Consider the following 20,741-nt stretch of genomic DNA (forward strand, 5'->3'; position numbering starts at 1 on the left):
AACAATATTGGTAAAACAGCACACTTTATCAAATGCAGTTCCTTGAGCATTCTGTGTGTGTTGCTTCGGATTTCCAGCTTCTGCAGGGCTCTTGGGTTTACATTTTATTATTGGCATGTTGCTGTGAGCTTCCTGTGCTGCGTTTGCTATGTTACAACGTTGGTGCAGAATCCCAGAGTTGTTACACCGGCAGGGAGGCTATTTGACCTTTCGTGCATAGACTATGATATGTAACATCCTTCGGAATCAGTTTATTATCATTGACATGTTGTGAAATTTGTTATTCTGAAAGTCACAATAAGAAATATGCATAAAATGAAAAAATGTTGCAAAAAAGAGTAAATAGTAAGGTAACGTTTTGAAGATGTCCTTGATGGTGGGGAAGCTTGTGTCCATGGTGGAAATGGTTATATCTACAATCCTCTGCAGCTTTTTTTTCTGATCCTGTGTGTTGAGGCTTCCTACCAGGCTGTGAAGCAACCAGTCAAAATACTCACCACTGTACTTCTGCAGAAATTTGTTTGAGTGTTTGGTGACACACCAAATCACCTCAAACTCCTATTGAAGTATAGCCACTGTTGTAACTTCTTCGTGATTGAATCAATATGTTGGGGCCAGGATAGATCCTCATATTGCTTTTCTAAGCCTCCCACCCTGTTTCAATAGGCCTGCAAATTCTTTCCTTTATCCAGCACCTTTTTTAAAGTTTACAATTGCATGTTTCCATTACTACAATAGCAGTCCATCCCAGATCTAACTGCTCAAACTATTTCCTCCTGTAGATTGTGTTTTTTTCATTTTGTGTACTCTGGCTCTTGATCTTCTCACAGTAAGATCCTTTTCTATTGACCCAGTCTGTCATTTTAATAATTTGAGCAGATTCTCATTCATGTCCTGTATTTCAAAAAGTACATGTTCAGTCCATAAGAACATAAGAAATAAGAGCAGGAGTAGGCCATCCGGCCCATCGAGCCTGCCCCACCATTCAATAAGATCATGGCTGTTCTGTCCGTAAACTCAGCTCCATCTACCTACCTTTTCACCATAACCCTTAATTCTCCTACAATGTAAAAACCTATATAACTGTATCTTAAATATATTTAGTGAAGCAGCCTCAACTGCTTCCCTGGGCAGAGAATTCCACAGATTCACCACTCTCTGGGAAAAAGTTTCTCCTCATTTCCGTCCTAAATCTTCTCCCCTGAATCTTGAGGCAATGTCTCCTAGTTCTAGTCTCACCTACCAATGGAAACAACTTTCCTACTTCTATCTTATCTATCCCTTTCAAAATTTTGTATGTTTCTATAAGATCCCCTCTCATTCTTCCAGAGAGTATAGTCCCAGGCGACTCAATCTCTCCTCATAGGTTAACCCCTTCATCTCTGGAATCAACCTGGTGAACCTCCTCTGCACTGCCTCCAAAGCCAGTATATCCTTCCTCAAGTGTGGAGACCAGAACTGCACACAGTACTCCAGGTGCGGCCTCACCATTACCCTGTATTTTTGCAGCGTGACCTCCCTGCTGTTGAATTCAATCCCTCTAGCAACAAAGGCCAACATTCCGTTTGCCTTCTTAATAACCTGTTGTACCTGCAAGCCAACTTTTTGCAATTCATGACCAAGCACTCCCAAGTCCCTCTGCACAAAAGCATGCTGCAATCTTTCACCATTTAAATAATAATCTGCTCTTCTATTATTCCTCCCAAAGTGGATGATCTCGCATTTATCTCAACGTTGTATTCCACCTGCCAGACCTTGGCCCACTCACTTAACCTATCTATATCCTTCTGCAGACTCTTCACATCCTCTCCACAATTTGCTTTTCCACTCAGTTTAGTGTCATCAGCAAATTTTGCTACGCTACACTTAGTCTCCTCTTCCAAATCATCAATGTAAATGGTAAACATCTGTGGGCCCAGCACTGACCCCTGCGGTACCCCACTCACCACGAACTGCCAACCGGAGAAACACCCATTTATACCAACTCTCTGCCTTCTATTGGTTAACCAATCCACTATCCATGCCAATACACTTCTTCCGACTCCATGCATCTGTATCTTATTTAAAAGTCTCTTGTGTGACACCTTATCAAACGCCTTCTGGAAATCCAAATATACACCATCCATCTGTTCCCCTCTATCCACTGCACTCATTATGTCCTCAAAGAACTCCAGTAAGTTTGTCAAACAGGACCTGCCTTTTCTGAATCCATGCTGCGTTTTTAAAAAGCAGCGTGACATTTGCTGTCTTCCAATCCGCCGGGACCTGCCCAGAGTCTAGAGAGTTTTGTTGAATAATTACTGTTACGAAGGATGAACAGCTCTGATGGGCAGAAGGGTGCAGGGTTACCCATGTCCCCTCCCCTGGGAGAATTACAAACTGTTACTGGTGCCAAGCTGCTAATGAGAGAGAAAGAGATGGAACAAAAGCATGCCAGAACATTTGCTACTGATAAGAGAGGGGAGAGAGACTTCTTGTTCCACCATATTATGACTCCTGTAAGACTTATGGCTTCTGAGAAGGATTATTTACCTTATACTACTCTGTTCATTAAAATTCCTCAGTGGACAGCCGGAGTGGGCTGGTTTGATGGACTAAGCCATTCAAAACTGATTGACACCTGAGACCCCGTGAGTAGAGATAAAAGTGAGGTCTGGGGAGACACCCCTCAGACACACCAGGAGACACACTAGTGAGCACTGCTTGAGTGTTGGAACCCACGAGAAGGTGTGGGGCATCGGGGACCGAACAAAGGATCGGTCAGTTTAACTCAGTGTTTATAGCAGGCCCGGTGGGGGCTTGTGTGTGTGTCCGCCCTTGCCTGGGTGACGAGTCCACCACAGAAGAACGGTCTAGCTGAAGGACAGAGGGGTCATACCTGAATGGCCACAACACATCGACGGATCAAGAACATAAAGGAAGGTTTGGCTGACTGTAGCTGTCACTGTTCGCTCTCTCTCTCTCTCTCTCTCCAACAATTAAAACACAAGAAGCAACAACTACCTCAGCACGTATGAACTGAACTGAACTTTATATTCACATATGACCATTCATTATCCCCTAGACATCGATAGAGCTTGTTTATTATTGATTATTATTATACCCACACTTTTAGGTTTAGTATTGCTAACGTGTATTATCTATATATTTGCATTGTTGATATTGATTTGTATGTTTTACTAATAAACACTGTTTGAAAATAGTACCACCAGACTCCCAACGGATTCTTCTATCTTTGCTGGTCAGACACCCAGTTATGGGGTACGTAACAAATTGGGGGCTCATCTGGGATTTGATTACCAAATTGGGGGGCCAGTGAATCGGGCTATAAGTCCATTATTTGATCTGGTTGCATGGGTAACCAGACAGGAAACCAGCAAGGATGGATATAGACAAATTTTTAGAAAGCCCGACTTTGAAGGCGCTAGAGGGTGCCAAAAAGACGGACTTGGTGAATATTACGAAATGTTTAAATCTCACAGAGGTGAAGTCGTCAATGAAAAAGTGGGAGATACAGAGGGCCATAGCCCAGTATTATATAGACGTGTTTTCGGCTGGGGTATTGGATCTGTTCCCTGAAAAGAAACCAGTTGTTGGGGTGGTTCAGTTAGAGTTGGAAAAATTAAGGTTGGATGCGGAACAGAAGAAAAGGGAATATGAGCTCCAGCTAAAGGAGTTGGAGGTGAAAAGGGAGCAGGAAAGAGCTGCCTGGGAGACACAAAGGGAGAAGGAAAAGGCTGAGTTAGAGGCACAAAGGGAGAAGGAGAAAGCCGAAAGGAAATTGGAGGATAGGGAAAGGGAGAGAGATAGGCAGCATGCGCTGGACATGGAGAGGTTAAAGCAACAGGGAAAAGACTGGGTGGAAGGCTCAGTTGAGAAGTTTAATGTTAGTAGGGAGTTTAGGTTAGTACCTCCGTTCGAGGAGACAGATGTTGATAGTTACTTCTTGCATTTTGAAAAGGTGGCAGTGAATTAGAAGTGGCCCAGAGATCAGTGGGTGGCGTTGTTACAAAGTGTGTTAAAAGGGAAGGCTCAACGGGCATATGCGGTGTTGTCCAAGGGGGAGTCTGAGGAATATGAGGAAGTAAAGCAGGCTATCCTTCGGGCCTACAAGTTGGTACCTGAAGCGTATAGACAAAAGTTCAGAGATTTAAAGAAACTGTGGAATCAGACGTATGCAGAGTTTGCCTATGAAAAGGGTGTGCTCTTGGATCGCTGGTGTGCTGCAGAAAAGGTGGAGGAGGATTTCCATCGTTTCAGAGAGTTAATTCTGATTGAGGAATTTAAAGGTTGTGTTTCGGATAATATCCAGATGTATCTGAATGAGAAGACGAATAAGTCTATATTGGAATTTGCCAGGTTCGCAGATGAATATGCCCTAACCCACAAGACAAACTTTTCCTCAAATAAGAGTTACCAGAAAGGCAGTAGGGACGGTAGAGAAAGCCCACCGGCTAAGGTAGAGAATAAACCGGGAACTAGTGGTAAAGGTAAGGAGGAGGACAAGCAGGCTGGCAGGAAGGTTCCTGGCTTGACCTGTTATAATTGTGGAAAGGTTGGTCATATTGCATCTAAGTGCTTTGCTCCGAAGAAGGAGACAGGAAAAGGGAAAACAGCAGTCCCTATAGGGTGTATTGAGTCGATCAGCAAATCGACGAGGAAGGCAAAGGTAGATAGAGTACGAGAGGGGCGTGAGAAATTTATTTCAGAAGGGACGGTGTCTGTTAAAGAAGGAGAGACCCCAGTTCCAGTGAGAATCTGGAGAGATACTGGGGCTGATCAGTCATTGATCCTAAGTAAGATGCTAGATTTTGGTCCTGAGACTGGAGAGGTAGTTTTGAGAGGCATAGCAAAAGGGACAGAAGCTGTGCCTTTGCATTGGATCATTTTAAAATGTGACCTGGTAGCTGGACCAGTCGAAGTAGGGGTGCGGTCAGAATTACCGAGAGACGGCGTGGACGTCCTTCTTGGTAATGATTTAGCAGGTGGTGACGTGTGTTCAGCAGTGAAATTGACAAGCAAGCCTGTGAGTGCTGAGGACCTGCCCCTAGATTCTAAGATCTATCCCGCATGTGCGATCACTCGCAGCATGTCGAGAAAGGCAGCTGAGAAAGAGGACAGTTTAAATGAGTCCAGTGTTGATTTGTTGATACGTAACATTACCAATGATTACCAATCTACTATAACCTCCGCCAATTCCTTCAGCACCCTGGGGGGCATCCCATCAGGACCAGGGGACTTATCTACCTTCAGGCCCTCTAGTTGGCTCATCGCTATCTCTTTAGTGACAGTGATTTTATCGAGATCCTCACCTCCCATTTCGTCCATAACATCCTTCTTTGGCATATTAGACGTGTCCTCCACCGTGATGACAGACACAAAATAGTCGTTCAATGCCTCAGCCATTTCCTTATCACCCAATATCAATTTCCACTTCTCGTCTTCTAAGGGACCTACGTTGACTTTAGCCACCCTCTTTTGCTTTATATATTTATAAAAACTTTGGCAATCTGTTTTTATATTTTATGCTAGTTTACTTTAATACTCTATCTTCCCTTTCCTTATTTCTTGATTAATTGTTCTTTGTTGCTTCTTAAAGTTTTCCCAATCCTCTAGTCTCCCACTACTCTTTGTGACTTTGTACACATGAGCTTTTAATTTGATACTATCTTTTATTTCCTTAGTTATCCAAGGCTGGCTCTCCCCACACTTACTGTCCTTACTTTTGACTAGAATATACTTTTGTTGAGCACTGTGAAAAATCTCTTTGAAAGTATTCCACTGTTCCTCAACTGTCCTACTAAATAGCCTGTGCTTCCAATCCACATTAGCCAACTCCTCCCTCATCCCATTGTAGTCTCCCTTGTTCAAGCATAATACACTAGTTTTAGATCTATTTCATCCTCCATCTGTATGTGAAATTCAATCATACTATGATCACTCTTTCCAAGAGGATCCCAGACTACAAGATCATTAATCTTACCTGTCTCATTGCACAGGACTAGATCTAAGATAATATTTTCCCTGGTAGGTTCACTAACATGCTGCTCAGGAAAGGCATCACGGATGCATTCTATGAAGTCCTCCTCAAGAATTCCTTGACCAACTTGATTCACCCAATCTATGTGGAAGTTAAAATCCCCCACGACAGCTGCTGTTCTGTTCTTACAAGCCTCAGTTATTTCTTGGTTAATTGCCTCCGCCACTGCAATATTTTTATAACGTGGCCTATCGACAACTCCAACCAGTGATTTTTTTCCCTTTACTATTCTTAATCTCTACCAGATGGACTCAACATTAAATCTTAAATCGTAGTAGATCTTATATCGTCTTTCACAATCGCCCTGATCTCATCCCTAATCAAGAGCGCCACCCCACCTCCTCTGCCTTCCTGCCTACCTTCCTGTATTACCTGATACCCTTGGATATTTAATTCCCAGTCATCTCCACCTTGCAACCAGGTTTCTGTAATGGCCACTAAATCATATGCCTTGGTGCTGATCTGTGCCACAAGTTCACTAACCTTGTTTCTAATACTATGGAGGTTTAGATAAAGTGCCTCTATACTCATTGTCCTTTTAGAATCTAATGAGCTATATGATGTTTGCTTTTTACTTTTATGCAATCTACTCTTACTTTTTTCTTCACTAACTCTAGCTTTGGTCTCAGTATCACTTCCCTCTTCTTTTCTGTGTGGGTTCCCATCCTCCTGCCATATTAGTTTAAAACCTCCCCAACAGCACTAGCAAACAATCTCCTAGGACATTGATTCCGGCCCTGCCCAGATGTAGGCCGTCTGGACGGTACTGGTCCCACCTCCCCCAGAAGCGGTTCCAATGCCCCAAGAATCTGAACCCCTCCCTCCTGCACCACTGCTCAAGCCACATACTCATTCTAGCTATCCTGCTATTCCAACTGGGGCTCGCACGTGGCACCGATAATAATCCTGGGATGATTACCTTTGAGGTCCTACTCTTTAATTTGTCTCCTAACTCCCTAATTCAGATTGTAGGACCTCATCCCGCTTTCCTCCTATATCATTAGTACCTACATGCACCACGACAGTCGGCTGCTCACCCTCCCCTTTCAGAATGCCCTGCAGCCTCTCTGAGACATCTCTGACCCTTGCACCTAGGAGGCAGCACACCATACGGGAGTCCCATTTGCGGCCACAGAAGCTCCTCTCTATTCCCCTTACCATGGAATCCCCTACCACAACAGCTCTTCCACTCTTTTTCTTGCCTTCATGCGTCAGCAGAGCCACCCACGGTGCCATGCTCCTGGCTACTGCTGCCTTCATCTGATGAGCCATCTCCCCCAACAGACTCCAAAGCGGTATATCTGCTTTGGAGGGAGATGATCGCAGGAGACTCCTGGACTATCTTCCTGCTACTACTCTTCCTGTTGGTCACCTTAGATCCTTAAACTGCGGTGTGAACAACTCACTGAATGTGCTATGCACAACCTTCTCAGCATGTCGGATGCTCCAAAGTGAGTCCATATGCAGCTCCAGTGCTGCCAGGCGGTCTATCAGGAGCTGCAGCTGGACACACTTCCTGCCCACATAGTCTTCAGGGACACTGTCAGCCTCCCTGAGTTCCCACATGTCACAGGAGGAGCATGGCATGCGTCTGAGCTCACCTGCCATGACAGAGCAATAGATGTTAGCGGAAAAGTCCTACCATTGTTTGTAAGGAGTTTGTGCATTCTCCCCATGACCGCATGGGTTTCCTCCGGGTGCTCTGGTTTCTTCACACATTCTGAAGGTCAGATGGGTGTATTTGGCTTGTTGGGCCAGAAGGGACTGTTACTGTGCTGTATATCTAAATCAATAAATAATAGATGGCTGCCAGTGACGAGTGGTACTCCACAGGAGTTGATGTTGGGATCACTTTTTTAAAAATGTTGTATGTCAATAATATGGATGATGGAAGTGATGGCTTTCTAGCCAAGTTGCACTTGGAAGGCAGGTAGTGTTGAGGAAGCAGGGAAGCTACAGAAGGACTTAGACAGAATAGGAAAAATGGCAGATGGAATGTGTTGGAAGTGTATGGTCGTGCACTTTGTAGAAGGAATAAAAACACAGACTATTTTCTAAATGGGGAAAAATTCAAAAATTCAAGGTGCAAATTGACCTGGGAGTCTTTGTGCAGGATTCCTTAAAAGATGATTTGCGGGTAAAATTGGTGGTGAGGAAGGCAAATGTGATGTTAGCATTCATTTCAGGAGGACTAGAATATGGCCCTAACCCACCTGGACAAAAAAGACATGTACGTTCGAATGCTGTTCATAGACTTCAGTTCAGCGTTCAACACAATCATTCCTCAGAAACTGATTGGAAAGCTGAGCCTATTGGGCCTGAATACCTCCCTCTGCAACTGGATCCCAGACTTCCTGACTGGGAGACCTCAGTCAGTCCGGATCGGGAGCAGCATCTCCAACACCATCACACTGAGCACGGGGCTCCCCAGGGTTGCGTGCTCAGCCAACTGCTGTTCACTCTGCTGACCCACGACTGTGCTGCAACACACAGCTCGAACCATATCATCAATGATATGACCGTGGTGGGTCTCATCAGCAAGAACGACAAGTCAGCTTACAGAGAGGAGGTGCAGCGACTAACAGACTGGTGCAGAGCCAACAACCTGTCTCTGAATGTGAGCAAAACAAAAGAGATGGTTGTTGACTTCAGGAGGGCACGGAGCGACCACTCTCCGCTGAACATCGATGGCTCCTCGGTAGAGATCATTAAGAGCACCAAATTTCTTGGTGTTCACCTGGCGGAGAATCTCACCTGGTCCCTCAACACCAGCTCCATAGCAAAGAAAGCCCAGCAGTGTCTCTACTTTCTGCGAAGGCTGAGGGAAGTCCATCTCCCACCCCCTTCCCCCCCCCCCCCCCCATCCTCATCACATTCTATAGAGGTTGTATTGAGAGCATCCTGAGCAGCTGAATCACTGCCTGGTTCGGAAATTGCACCATCTCGGATCGCAAGACCCTGCAGTGGATAGTGAGGTCAGCTGAGAAGATCATCAGGATCTCTCTTCCCGCCATTACAGACATTTACACTACACGCTGCATCCGCAAAACAAACAGCATTATGAAGGACCCCACGCACCCGTCCTACAGACTCTTCTCCCTCCTGCCATCTGGGAAAAGGCACCAAAGCATTCGGGCTCTCACAACCAGACTATGTAACAGTTTCTACCCCCCCCAGCCATCAGACTCCTCAATACCCAGCGTCTGGACTGACACCAACTTACAGCCCTCTACTGTGCCTATTGTCTTGTCTATTATTTATTGTAATGCCTGCACTGTTCTGTGCACTTTATGCAGTCCTGGGTAGGTCTGTAGTCTAGTGTAGTTTTTTCTGTGTTGTTTTTACATAGTTCAGTGTAGTTTTTGTATTGTTTCATATAGCACCATGGTCCTGAAAAACGCTGTCTCATTTCTACTGTGTACTGTACCAGCAGTTATGGTTGAAATGACAATAAAAAGTGACTTGACTTGACTTAAAAGCAAGAATGTAATGTTGAGCCTTTATAAAGCACTGTTGTGAGCAGTTTTGAGCTCCTTATGTAAGAAAGGATGTGCTGACATTGTAGAGCGTTCAGAGGAAGTTCAGGAGAATGATTCTGGGAATGAAAGTGTTATCACATGAGGAATGATTAGTGGCCCTGGGCCTTTACTAATTGGAATTTGGAAAAATGAGGGGGCAATCTCATTGAAACTTATCAAATGTTGAAACACCTAGACAGAGTGGATGTGGAGAGTGATGGAGTCTAGTACTGGGGCCAGAGTCTCAGAATTCAGGGACCATCTACTCAGAATGGTGATGAGGAAGCTGTTTAGCCAGAGTGTGGTGAATCTGTGGAATTTGTTTACATAGGCGGCTGTAGAGGCCAGGTCATTGGGTGTACTTAAGGCAGAGATTGATAAGTTCTTGATTAGTCAGGGCATGAAAATTTACAGGTAGAAGGCAGGAGAATGGGGTTGAGAGGGAAATGATGAAATGGTGGTGCAGACCCAATGGGCCGAATGGCCTATGTGTGCTCCTATGTCTTATGGTGTAATAAATAAAACCCTAACTTTCCAGACTATCCATATAAGAAAAGGAACTCATCCCTGGAATTAGTTCAGTAAGCTTTTTTGTGGCTGAACTAGCAATTTACAAAGAATCGTCAATGTATTCTCCATGCTTGTATTTCTTGTCATGATTTATAGAGCTCTACTTTGTGTCTACTGTTATTTTAACCATTTTCTAATACTTGTGTACCACTTTTAATAAACTATGCACATTTTCCCCATCCATCTCTCTTCCTGTACCCCTTCTACAGTAAATTTCTTGTAGTTTATATTTTCTTGTCTTTTGTTCCCTCCCAACATCTATCTTTCTATTTCTCAGCATGAAGTTTCATCTGCCCCCAGTCTGCTCATTTCACTAGTTTTCTCTACATACTTAAAATCTGCTGCTTTTCTCCTCATAGTTCACCACAAGTTTTCAAACAAGAAAAGCATTGTCCTAAGTGCTGAATCCAGGCAATCCTACAGTACACTTGAATTGACTTTATTACTTACATCCTTTGTATAAACACTTTATGTTAAGTCTCTGTCCAAATTTGCAGTTTATAGTTACTTATAATAAGTAGTATTAAGCTGGCTGGTGGCGTAGTGGCATCAGTGCTGGACTTTGGGGTGAGAGGTCCCGAGCTCCCTTGCATGCTAGCAACTCGACCTCATAAAAAAAACCTGGAAGGGGATGGGCTCCGCCAGGTTTCAGATGCCCGAGACACGCCAAAAAGATGGGTGCTAAAAGCTTGTCATGACGGCGCCCCGACGACTCCACCAGGAGTTAAGGGCCATTCCAGGCACAGATCCATGGTCTTGCAAGACTAATGGATGCCACCATAAGGAGGTCAGAAAGCAATAAAAAATGCTTATCTGAAATTTTTGTTCCTGAAAGTGTCAGGAACCTTGGTGACAGATGCTTAAGCTAAAGGACAGGAGCAAATTCTTCAAACACACAGCTGTGAGGCTGTGGGATTTACCTCCAGGATGAATGATCTCATCAGAAGCTATGTTAAATAGGAAATTCAAGAAAAGGGAATTAAGTGATATAGGAAGGGGGTAGGTGAATTTGTCTAATGAGGCTGGGTTGAGTGAGTTATAGCTAAGCTTTTGGAGCGAAAGAGGATGAGAGGTGATTTGATAGAGGTGTACAAGTTGATAAGAGGCATACATAAAGTGGAGAACCAGAAACTTTTTCCTAAGGCAGAAATGGCTAATATGAGGCTGCATAATTTTAAGGTTTTTTGAAGAAAGTAGTGGGGGTTGTCAGAGGTAGGTTTTTTTTACACAGAATGGTGAGGAGTGCATGGAACCAGGATTGGTGGTAGTCAGTTACAACAGAGGCATGTAAAAAAACTCTTAGATAGACCCATGGGTGACAGAAAAATGGAGAACTATGTAGGAGTGAAGAGTTAGATTAATCTTAGAGTAAGTTAAGTAGTCAGCACAACATCGTCGATCGAAGGACCTGTACAGTGCTGTGATGTTCGTGTTCTATAAATTTGATTAAAATTATTAATTCATGAGAACAATAGATGACAAAATGAACTGGTTGGGCCAAATGGCCTCTTTCTGTACATTAATTTACTTAGTTATCTACTTTTCTGAACAATCACAACAGTGACATTGGGTTTGGGACAATGGTTAACTCTTATCAATTTGCTTATCACATTGATACAAACCCCAAGATATTTGCACTGAGGAAAAGTTATTAGAACTTTCTTCAAGACCTTGACAGATTTTGATCAGTTCTGTCCAGTATACAATTCCTTGAAATCTTGAAAATTTAGGTTACATATTCAGCAATATTCATTTACATAGATCTCCTTTACCCTTTGGGAGTATGGTGACACTAAGCATGACTGGGTTTGTACCAAATGTAACAAGAAAATGAATTCATATAACAAAACAGTGTGACATGAGCTGTACTAGAGCATGGAGAATGGAAACAGATGCTTCAGCCAACACTCATTTACACTAATCCCATTTCATTTTCATTCACATCAAATCTCAGCTGGGTTTCTTAGCATCTATTCACAAGCAGCAGTTTATAGCAGTTAACTAAGGAAACCAGAGCACCACAGATAAAGCACATAATAATAGAATGTGCAAGCTCCTCGCAGACAGCTCTGGAGGCTAGAATTGAACCTGCATTGCTCAAATTGTGAGGTGATAGTTGATAGGTGATGACTGTGCCACCAGTATGCCTCTCTGTTAATAGTCTGCTGATATCATTAAGGACTGATCCAAGTATGATTCAGCACTTGCAGAACATGCAATGTAATTAAATAAAATACAGGTTGCTGCTGATAATTGCATAAAAAGTAAATTATGTAACAATTTGAATTAAAAGACACCAATAACACTTAAAGCTGATAAATATAAATAGTTCAATTATCAGTTAATCTGAATCAAACAGCTTTGAGTAGAATCGATGTTTAATCATTTGCATTCATTGAATGTTCTCCCTTAACATTAAGCTCAATTAACAATGCTGGTCCACTAGCAAAACATATTTTGATTAGATTTGTGGATTTCTATTAGCTCTGATTCAAGTAAAGCTAAATGCCACCTGCATATAGAGTAAAATGACAGCATGATTTTTCTCATTTTCTTATTCAGCAGTCCCCTAGGTCAAGGATAACTTGCTTCCACTTCATTGCTGTTGGTTCTGAGGTGGCTGATAAGGCCAATGCAAGATCACATTCTCTATCCAACATGGCATGGCAGCCATTTAAATTGGAATTCTATGTGCTTGCCCCTCAAGGTTCCCATTGTACTCAAAATGTATCTTCACCATTTTGAGTGGCGCCGGATCCTCACAAGTCAGTGAGGATGTTACGCATTTTCAAAAAGGCTTTGACAACATCCTTGAATCATTTCTTCTATCCATCTGGAAATCTCTTTTCATGATGAAGAACAGAGAATTTCTTTCAGAAGTCTGGTTTTGGGTATGCAAATAATGTAACCTGCACATTGGAGCTGCTAGAGTATAATTAGGGTTTCAGTGTAGTGCCTTTAATTGTGACTCTAAAACTGGGATAGATACAGTACATGAATGGGAGGAGTAAGGTCCAGGAGCAGATTGATGGAACTAGGCAGAATAATAGTTTGGCACAGGTAGGTGAACCAAAGGGCCTGTTTGTGTTCTGTCGTGTTCTATGACTCTGTGACTAGTTTGCTCTCCATCCAGGGGACTGGAGGATTTTACAGTGGTTGCATCTCTTCAGTACTGGTGTATTTTACTTGGATGATGAAAGTCATTCTGGAGCACAGAAGGTGATGGTGAATTTCAAAATGGATATTTGCCTTTTTGAACAGTAGCATCTGAGAAATGAAAAGCAGTCTTTCTTTTCAAGAAATGGAAGGTAGTCTTTCCTTTCAAGGGACTTCTTTGTTGAATGTTTTGTATAGTTGGACAAGTTAGTGTGAAGACCCTTGTTCCCTGATTGTTAAGTGTAGGCCTATCCTCTCATGTGCTTCAGTGAATAAGTTGATAATCACTTGGAGCTTAGCATCCAGATGTGTTACATATGCATGCAGCAAATATCCTGATATGAGGAATAATTTGGGTCTTGAGTAAAAGTGACTTAAGTTAAGTGGTCTTCTGTTTGTCCTGTGTAGCTCCACTCTGATAGAATGTGAGTTAGAGTGTTACAAACTTAAGCAAGAGAAGTAGGAATAAGATATTGGGTCCATTGAGCCTTCTGCAACTCATCAAGATCATGGCCAATCTCCCTGGGTGCCACTTTGCTGCGCTATCCATATAATCCCTCGATTTCCTTAATTTTCAGAAACCTATCATTTTTGGTTTTGAATTAACTCATTAACTGAACTTCCAATAGGTCACCATTTTCTGAAAAAAAAAAATCTCCTCATCTCAGTCCTAACTGGCTTCTTCCTTATTCCTGAGCCAAGAATAGATCCTTGGTGCATTCGTCCTGTTGAGCATTGTATTTCTGCGCCCATGAAGAAAACCCTTTATTTCCCTAACTCATTCCCTCATCTTGTGATCGAACCCAGACTCATGAAACTCCCTGTTATGATCTGTTCTGCACAGATCACAATGTCTCAGAGCCTGGACAAGCAAACCATTGGCTGTGAGTTCAGTTTCTTCTTGTTGCCTCTGTTTCAGGTTACTACACAGCTGCAACTCAACTACCTATGTAGTCATTTGAAATAGAAATTTTAAACTAATAAGCAATGATTGTAAAAACATGGAAATTAAAAACAGTGGAATAATAGTAAGTCAGCAATTGCCCCAAATTAACTTTAAGTTTGTGAAGACTTTATAGCAATCCCATGAAGAACATGGAAAAATAGAAAAAGGAGTAAACATAAGAGATTCTGCAGATACTGAAAATCTTGAGGAACACATAATGTTGGAGGATCTCAGCAGATCAGGCAGCATCTACTGAGAGGAATAAACAGTTGACGTTTCAGGCCGAGACTCTTCATCAAGGCTGGAGAGGAAGGGGAAAGAGCCAGAATAAGAAGATGGAGGGAGGGGAGGTGAACAATCAGGTGTCTTAAAGGTGGAGTGGTAGGGGAGGGTGGATGAAGTAAGAAGCTGCAAGCTGATAGGTGGAAGAGGTAAAGGGATGAAGAAGAGGGAGTCTGAGAGGGGAGGACTGTGGACTATGGGGAAAAAGAGAAGGAGGAGGGATCCCAGAGTGAGGTAATGGGCAGGTGAGGAGAAGAAAAAGGGATAAGAGGGGTAACAGAATGAGGAATATAAAAAGAGAGAGGGGATGGGAGAAAAATTGTCAGAAGTTAGATAATTCTCCATAGATGCCACCCGACCAGCTGAGTCCCTCCAGAACTTGGTATGTGTTCCTCTAGAAGGAGTAGGCTCTTTGGCCCTGCAAATCTGTTCTACTCACCATTGCTGTTCCTCTATCTCAATACTAAAATCATGCTCACCTTTCCCGCCCCCAACACTTCCCATACCTTTTGATAAATTTGTGTTCAGATAGCTGGTAAGTTCTCATGTAATACAGTGGATTCTGGTTAATCGGGATCAGTACATTTTGGCCCAATTAAGTAGCTGCCCCAATTAGCTAAAGTTCCAAAGAAATAGTTAAAAAATGTAAAAAGGACAAACTACCATTTAACCGAGTAACAAACTATGTATTTAATTGAAAAACAGAACAAATTAGAACATGATCAACACTAATACAGTACTATAAAACTGTTCCTATTAGTTATCGATGGAGGAATTAATCCATGTTGCTGTCATGTTCTTTCGATGGACTGTAAATGAACAAAATCAGTGCAGACTCCTAGTTCAGATCATGGGCTGCCTTTATACAATCCTTACAATAATTGCATCCTCCAAATCTTTATTTTCATTGTAACTTTAAAGATGATGAAGTGAGAGTAAGCATTCAGCACTGACTAGAAGGGCCGAGATGGCCTGTTTCTGTGCTGTAATTGTTATATTTATATGATAGTTAATACATTTAAATTCTTCAAAGGTCCTAACTTGTTGAAGTGGTAAAATTGTTTCATTTTCATTTCTGGCATCTCCAAGCCTGAATGCTTGAAATCGCAGTCAGCAGAGCAGTTCCGAATTGTCTTACTGCTTATGTCTCATCAACTATCAGTGACAAAAATCACTGCTTTATGAACTCAAACACATGCAACTGACGCTATTTAAAAACAGTTTCCTTTAAGCAATGTAGTGCCCAGCAGCCAGGCAATTGGATGTAACTGATGCTAGTTAGAAACTGTTCAGCAACAGTCCACCACTCCAATTAAACAGCATGCTCTCCCAAATAAATGAAGGGAATTCCGGCTATTTTCTCAATTAGCTTTTGTTCTTTAGAGTTGGCCCAAATAAGTGGCTGGCCCCGTTAACCGTAATCCACTGTATATAATGTAACTGGATAAGAAGTAACATAATGAGATCGTACATAAGAATACTAGAGATAGTAATTCAATCCTCAATCCTTTTTAATTAAACTACAGACAACCCTCTTGGAATCTGCATACAAGATGAAACTTTGTGAGGATCTATTGGAGCCAGTGACTGAGCATCATGTCTTCAAGTGAAGTCTGCACCAGTTGTCTGAGTAAATGTTCTGGCTAATTTTTAACCACAGGTAAAATTTCATATTTCTTATCATGAAATTGACATTGGTATTATGTTTCCTGCTTCCTTCCAGGGAGGAAAAGACCTTATCAAGAACAGACATATACGAAGATGACTGTCAAGGAGTTCTCCTTCAGTCAAGACTGTCATCATTTAAAATTCTTCACCAAGAATGAAATTCTTAACGCAAAAAGAAGTTGATGATGTCAGACATAGTGGAGTGTTAAGCAAACAGCAATGCATTTAGATAAAGTAAAATAAACAAATGAATTAGCAGGTGAGGATCACTTGGTCCCTGAGCCTGCTTCACCATTCAACCTCTGTGCTGCTTTCCAGTGTACATACTATCCACAGCCTTCACCTTCCAGCTTATCAACAATCTATCTACTGTTTAAAGCCATTCAAAGGTGTTTCTTTTGCTACACTTTAAGGGAAGTAAATCTTTGAGGAGAAAATGTTTTCTCATCTCAATCACAAGTGGATGACCACTTATTTTTAATGTTCCCTAATTCTAGATTCTCTCCCAAGAGGAAACATTCACCTCGTTATTTTGGCTTCATCATTTATGTAACTAGCAAAAAATGCTGGAGGAAATCAGCAGATCGGGCAGCATCTGTGGAGAGAAATAAACAGTTGATGTTTTGGGCTGAGACCCTTTGCCAGAACGGTCTGCTCTGTGATGAAGGGTCTCATCCCAAAATGTCATTGTTTATTCCTCTCCATGGATGCTGTCTGACCTCCAGCATTTTTTGTGTGGACAAACAGCATCTGCAGAATTTTCTGTGTTCATCAGTTATGTGCTTCAGTTCCTGTTTCTTTTGTTGCTTGAAGTCTCCTATAATTTATCAGGAAGCATTTTAGTTTTTAAATTGCAACCAATGGAAAGCTAGGAGGAATTCAGAGTCATGAGATTTCTATTTACTTCTATTCACTTCTATTTACTGTGAATTTTTATTTAAAAATTAAGCTCTATCTCTGAAATAGTCATCTAATTCTAAAAACATAAATATATTTCTATTTTTTAGGTAGCATGACAGTGAAAAGATAAAAGGAAATGTTGCAGCCATATTGGACACCATCACCAGTCACACAGAAGCAAATCTTTCGAGGAACTAAAATGTGAGATCCTTTTGAAAATTGTGTATGCTGATAATTTGATTGTTCTCAGAAAGAAAACTGAAAAGTGAACTGTTTCCTTTAAATGAATCTGTTTCTATATATGATACTACTCCTTTAAAAATTATGGATTCCATTAGATATCTAGGTGTTATAATCACTAAAAAAAAAAGGATCTTTTATTATTAAGCTAATTTTTTTCCCCTTGGTAGATTCTATGAAGTATTTATTTAGCAGATGGAACCCTCTTACGTTTTCACTTGCTGGCCGCATCCATATAGTTAAAATGATGATTTTACCAGAATTTTTATATTTATTTCAGAATATCCCTGTTTTTTTTACTAAGAAGTTTTTTGATCGAATTGATTCTATTATCTCATCTTTTATTTGGAATGATAAAAGACCAAGAATTGGTAAATGTCACTTACAAAAATTGAAAAAAGGACGGAGGTCTTGCTTTGCCTAATTTAAGAATGTATCACTGGGCTGTTAATGTGCGATATATGTCCTTTTGGTTATACTGGGTTGATAAGAACGAGCGGCCAATTTGGGTAGATTTGGAATTGAAAGCTGTGAAACAGTTTTATTTAACCTCGTTATTGGGAGCTGCTCTACCTATGCAATTAGCTAAAGTTGCTAATTTAAATTTATACCCTGTGATTAAGTATTCTTTACAAATTTGGCTCCAGTTCTGTAATTTTTTTAATCTTAAAAAATTTAAACTTGTAGTTTAATTTATCAAAACTATTTTTAAGCCTCTTTGAGTGATCCAGTTTTTTTATTTTGGAAAAATAAAGGTATTAATTCTTCTTTGGATCTATTTAAAGAAGATAGACTGACGTCTTTTGAACAATTAGTTGATAAATACACTCTTTCATATTCACACTTCTTACAATACCTTCAAGTTAGAGATTTCTTACAAAAATATTTAAGTAATTTTCCTTGCATATTAGAGGCCGACCTGTAAGATACTATTATGAGTATGAACCCTTTGATGAAGGGTTCCATTGGAAGAATCTATAATTTATTATTACAATGGGATAAGCGCCCTTTCTTTAAGATTAAACAAGATTGGGAAAAGGAACTTAATTTGACTTTTATAATGGAGGACTGGATGTGGATCTTGAAGTTGGTTAACTCTTCCTCGATTTGTGCTAGCCATTCATTGATTCAATTTAAAATCGTACATCGTTATTATTTGACGAAGGAGAGATTGTCTAAAATCTTTCCTAATGTTGATAGTTATTGTGATAGATGTAAAACTGAGACAGCTACACTAACACACATGTTTTGGTCCTGTTCTATTTTGGAACAGTTTTGGAAGTCAGTTTTTTCTACAATTTCTAAAGCACTTAAAATTAATTTACAACCTAACAAATTAACTGTGCTCTTTGGAATAATACCTCAAAATATTCATGGTATTTCTCTTTTCTTTTTTTTCTTTTCAAATCTTTTTATTATTATTATTATTATTCAAAAATAACACAGGTACATCGAAGTAACAACACTTACAATGCCTCAAAAAAAAAGAAATTATCATAGAGACTGAAAATTTTTGCAAATAAAGAAAACCCTACTAAGCAAGAAAAGTGAGGAAAAAAAAGAAACCTATTGGGGATACAACCCCGGAGCCATGCGTCACAGAGAAAGCTTCTAAAAATAAACATCAAACCACCAACAAGAAAGAAAGATATATCAAAGAAAAATTTACATTTAGATCGTGGAGGAAATCTATCAGTTAACTGAAATGATAATAACAAGCAAATGAGCCCCATCTCTTCTCAAAATCAAATAAAGGCTCAAAGGTTCGACTTCTAACTTTCTCCAAGCTAAGACACAACATCACTTGAGAGAACCATTGGTGACAAAGTAGGAACTGATATATCCTTCCATTTCAACAAGATGGCCCTCCTAGCTATCAATGTAACAAACACAATAACATGTTGGTTAGACACAGAAATACCATGGATATTTTGAGGAATTATTCCAAAAAGCAGTCAATTTATTAGGTTGTAAGTTGATTCTGAGTGCTTTAGAAACTGTCGAAAAGACTGACTTCCAAAACTATTTTAATATAGAACATGACCAGAACATATGTGTCAGTGTATCTATCTCAGTTTTACATCTATCACAATACTTGTCAACATTGGGAAATATTTTAGAAAGTCTCTCCTTTGTCAAATGGTAATGATGTACAATTTTAAATTGAATCAGTGAATGACTAGCACAAATTGAAGAAGAGTTAACCAGCTTCAGAATCCGCGTCCGATCCTCCCATATAAAAGTCAAATTGAGTTCCTTCTCCCAATCCCGTTTAATCTTAAGTAAAGAACGCTTATACCATTGTAATAATAAATTATAAATTCTTCCAATAGAACCTTTCATCGAAGGGTTCATGTTCATAATAGTATCTAACAAAACAACCTCCAATATGTAAGGAAAATTACTTAAATATTTTTGTAAAAAATGTCTAACTTGAAGGTATTGTAAAAAGTGTGAATATGAGAGAGAATATTTATCGACTAATTGTTCAAAAGACATCAATCCGCCTTCTTTAAATAAATCCAAAAAAGAATTAATACCTTTATTTTTCCAAAGTAAAAAAATTGGATCACTCCAGGAATGTTTAAAAAAGTAATTACGATAAATTATACTACAAAGTTTACATTTTTTAAGATTAAAAAATTACAGAACTGGAGCCAAATTTGTAAACAGTGCTTAACCGCAGGATATAGGTTTAAATTAGCAACTTTAGCTAATTGTATAGGTAGAGCAACTCCTAATAACGAAGTTAAATAAAACTGTTTCACAGCTCTCAGTTCCAGGTCTGCACAAACTGGCCAATCGTTTCTATTACTCCAATATAACCAAAAGGACATATATTGCAAATTAACAGCCCAATAATACATTCTTAAATTAGGCAAGGCGAGACCTCCATCCTTTTTCAACTTTTATAAATGAAATTTACTAATTCTTGGTCTTTTATTATCCCAAATAAAAGATAGAATAATAGAATCAATCCGATCAAAAAACTTCCTAGTCAAAAAAACAGGAATATTCTGAAATAAATATAAAAATTTTGGTAAAATCATCATTTTAACTACATGAATACGACCAACAAGTGAAAATGTAAGTGGGCTCCATCTACTAAATGAATACTTCATAGAGTCCACTAAAGGAGGAAAATTGGCTTTATAAAGATCCTTATATTTTTTAGTAATTATGATACCTAAATATCTAAAAGAATCCATAACTTTAAAAGGAATATTATCATATATAGAGACAGATTCATTTGAAGGAAGTAATTCACTTTTACTAAAATTTATTTTATATCCTGAAAAATCTCCGAATTTGTCAAATAATTTTAGCAAAGCAGGAATAGATGCTTCAGGCTTAGATATTTATATCAATAAATCATCAACGTAAAGAGAGTTCTTGTGCATGGTCTCATTCACAAAAATCC

The 20,741-nt window shown here is 40.2% G+C and overlaps 1 protein-coding gene across 1 annotated transcript in view; it reads left to right on the top strand.

Annotated features, from left to right (window-relative positions):
- Window positions 1-20,741, top strand: part of ttll3 (tubulin tyrosine ligase-like family, member 3) — a 105,115-nt gene that overhangs the window by 362 nt on the left and 84,012 nt on the right. Inside the window, exons 2-3 of the mRNA XM_073072749.1 lie at window positions 16,039-16,172; window positions 17,188-17,281. The gene's annotated coding sequence lies outside the window, so the exon portion shown is untranslated. The remainder of the gene's footprint in view (window positions 1-16,038; window positions 16,173-17,187; window positions 17,282-20,741) is intronic.

Source organism: Hemitrygon akajei, chromosome 19 (genome assembly GCF_048418815.1).
Source record: "Hemitrygon akajei chromosome 19, sHemAka1.3, whole genome shotgun sequence".
In the NCBI taxonomy this organism is placed as follows: domain Eukaryota; kingdom Metazoa; phylum Chordata; class Chondrichthyes; order Myliobatiformes; family Dasyatidae; genus Hemitrygon; species Hemitrygon akajei.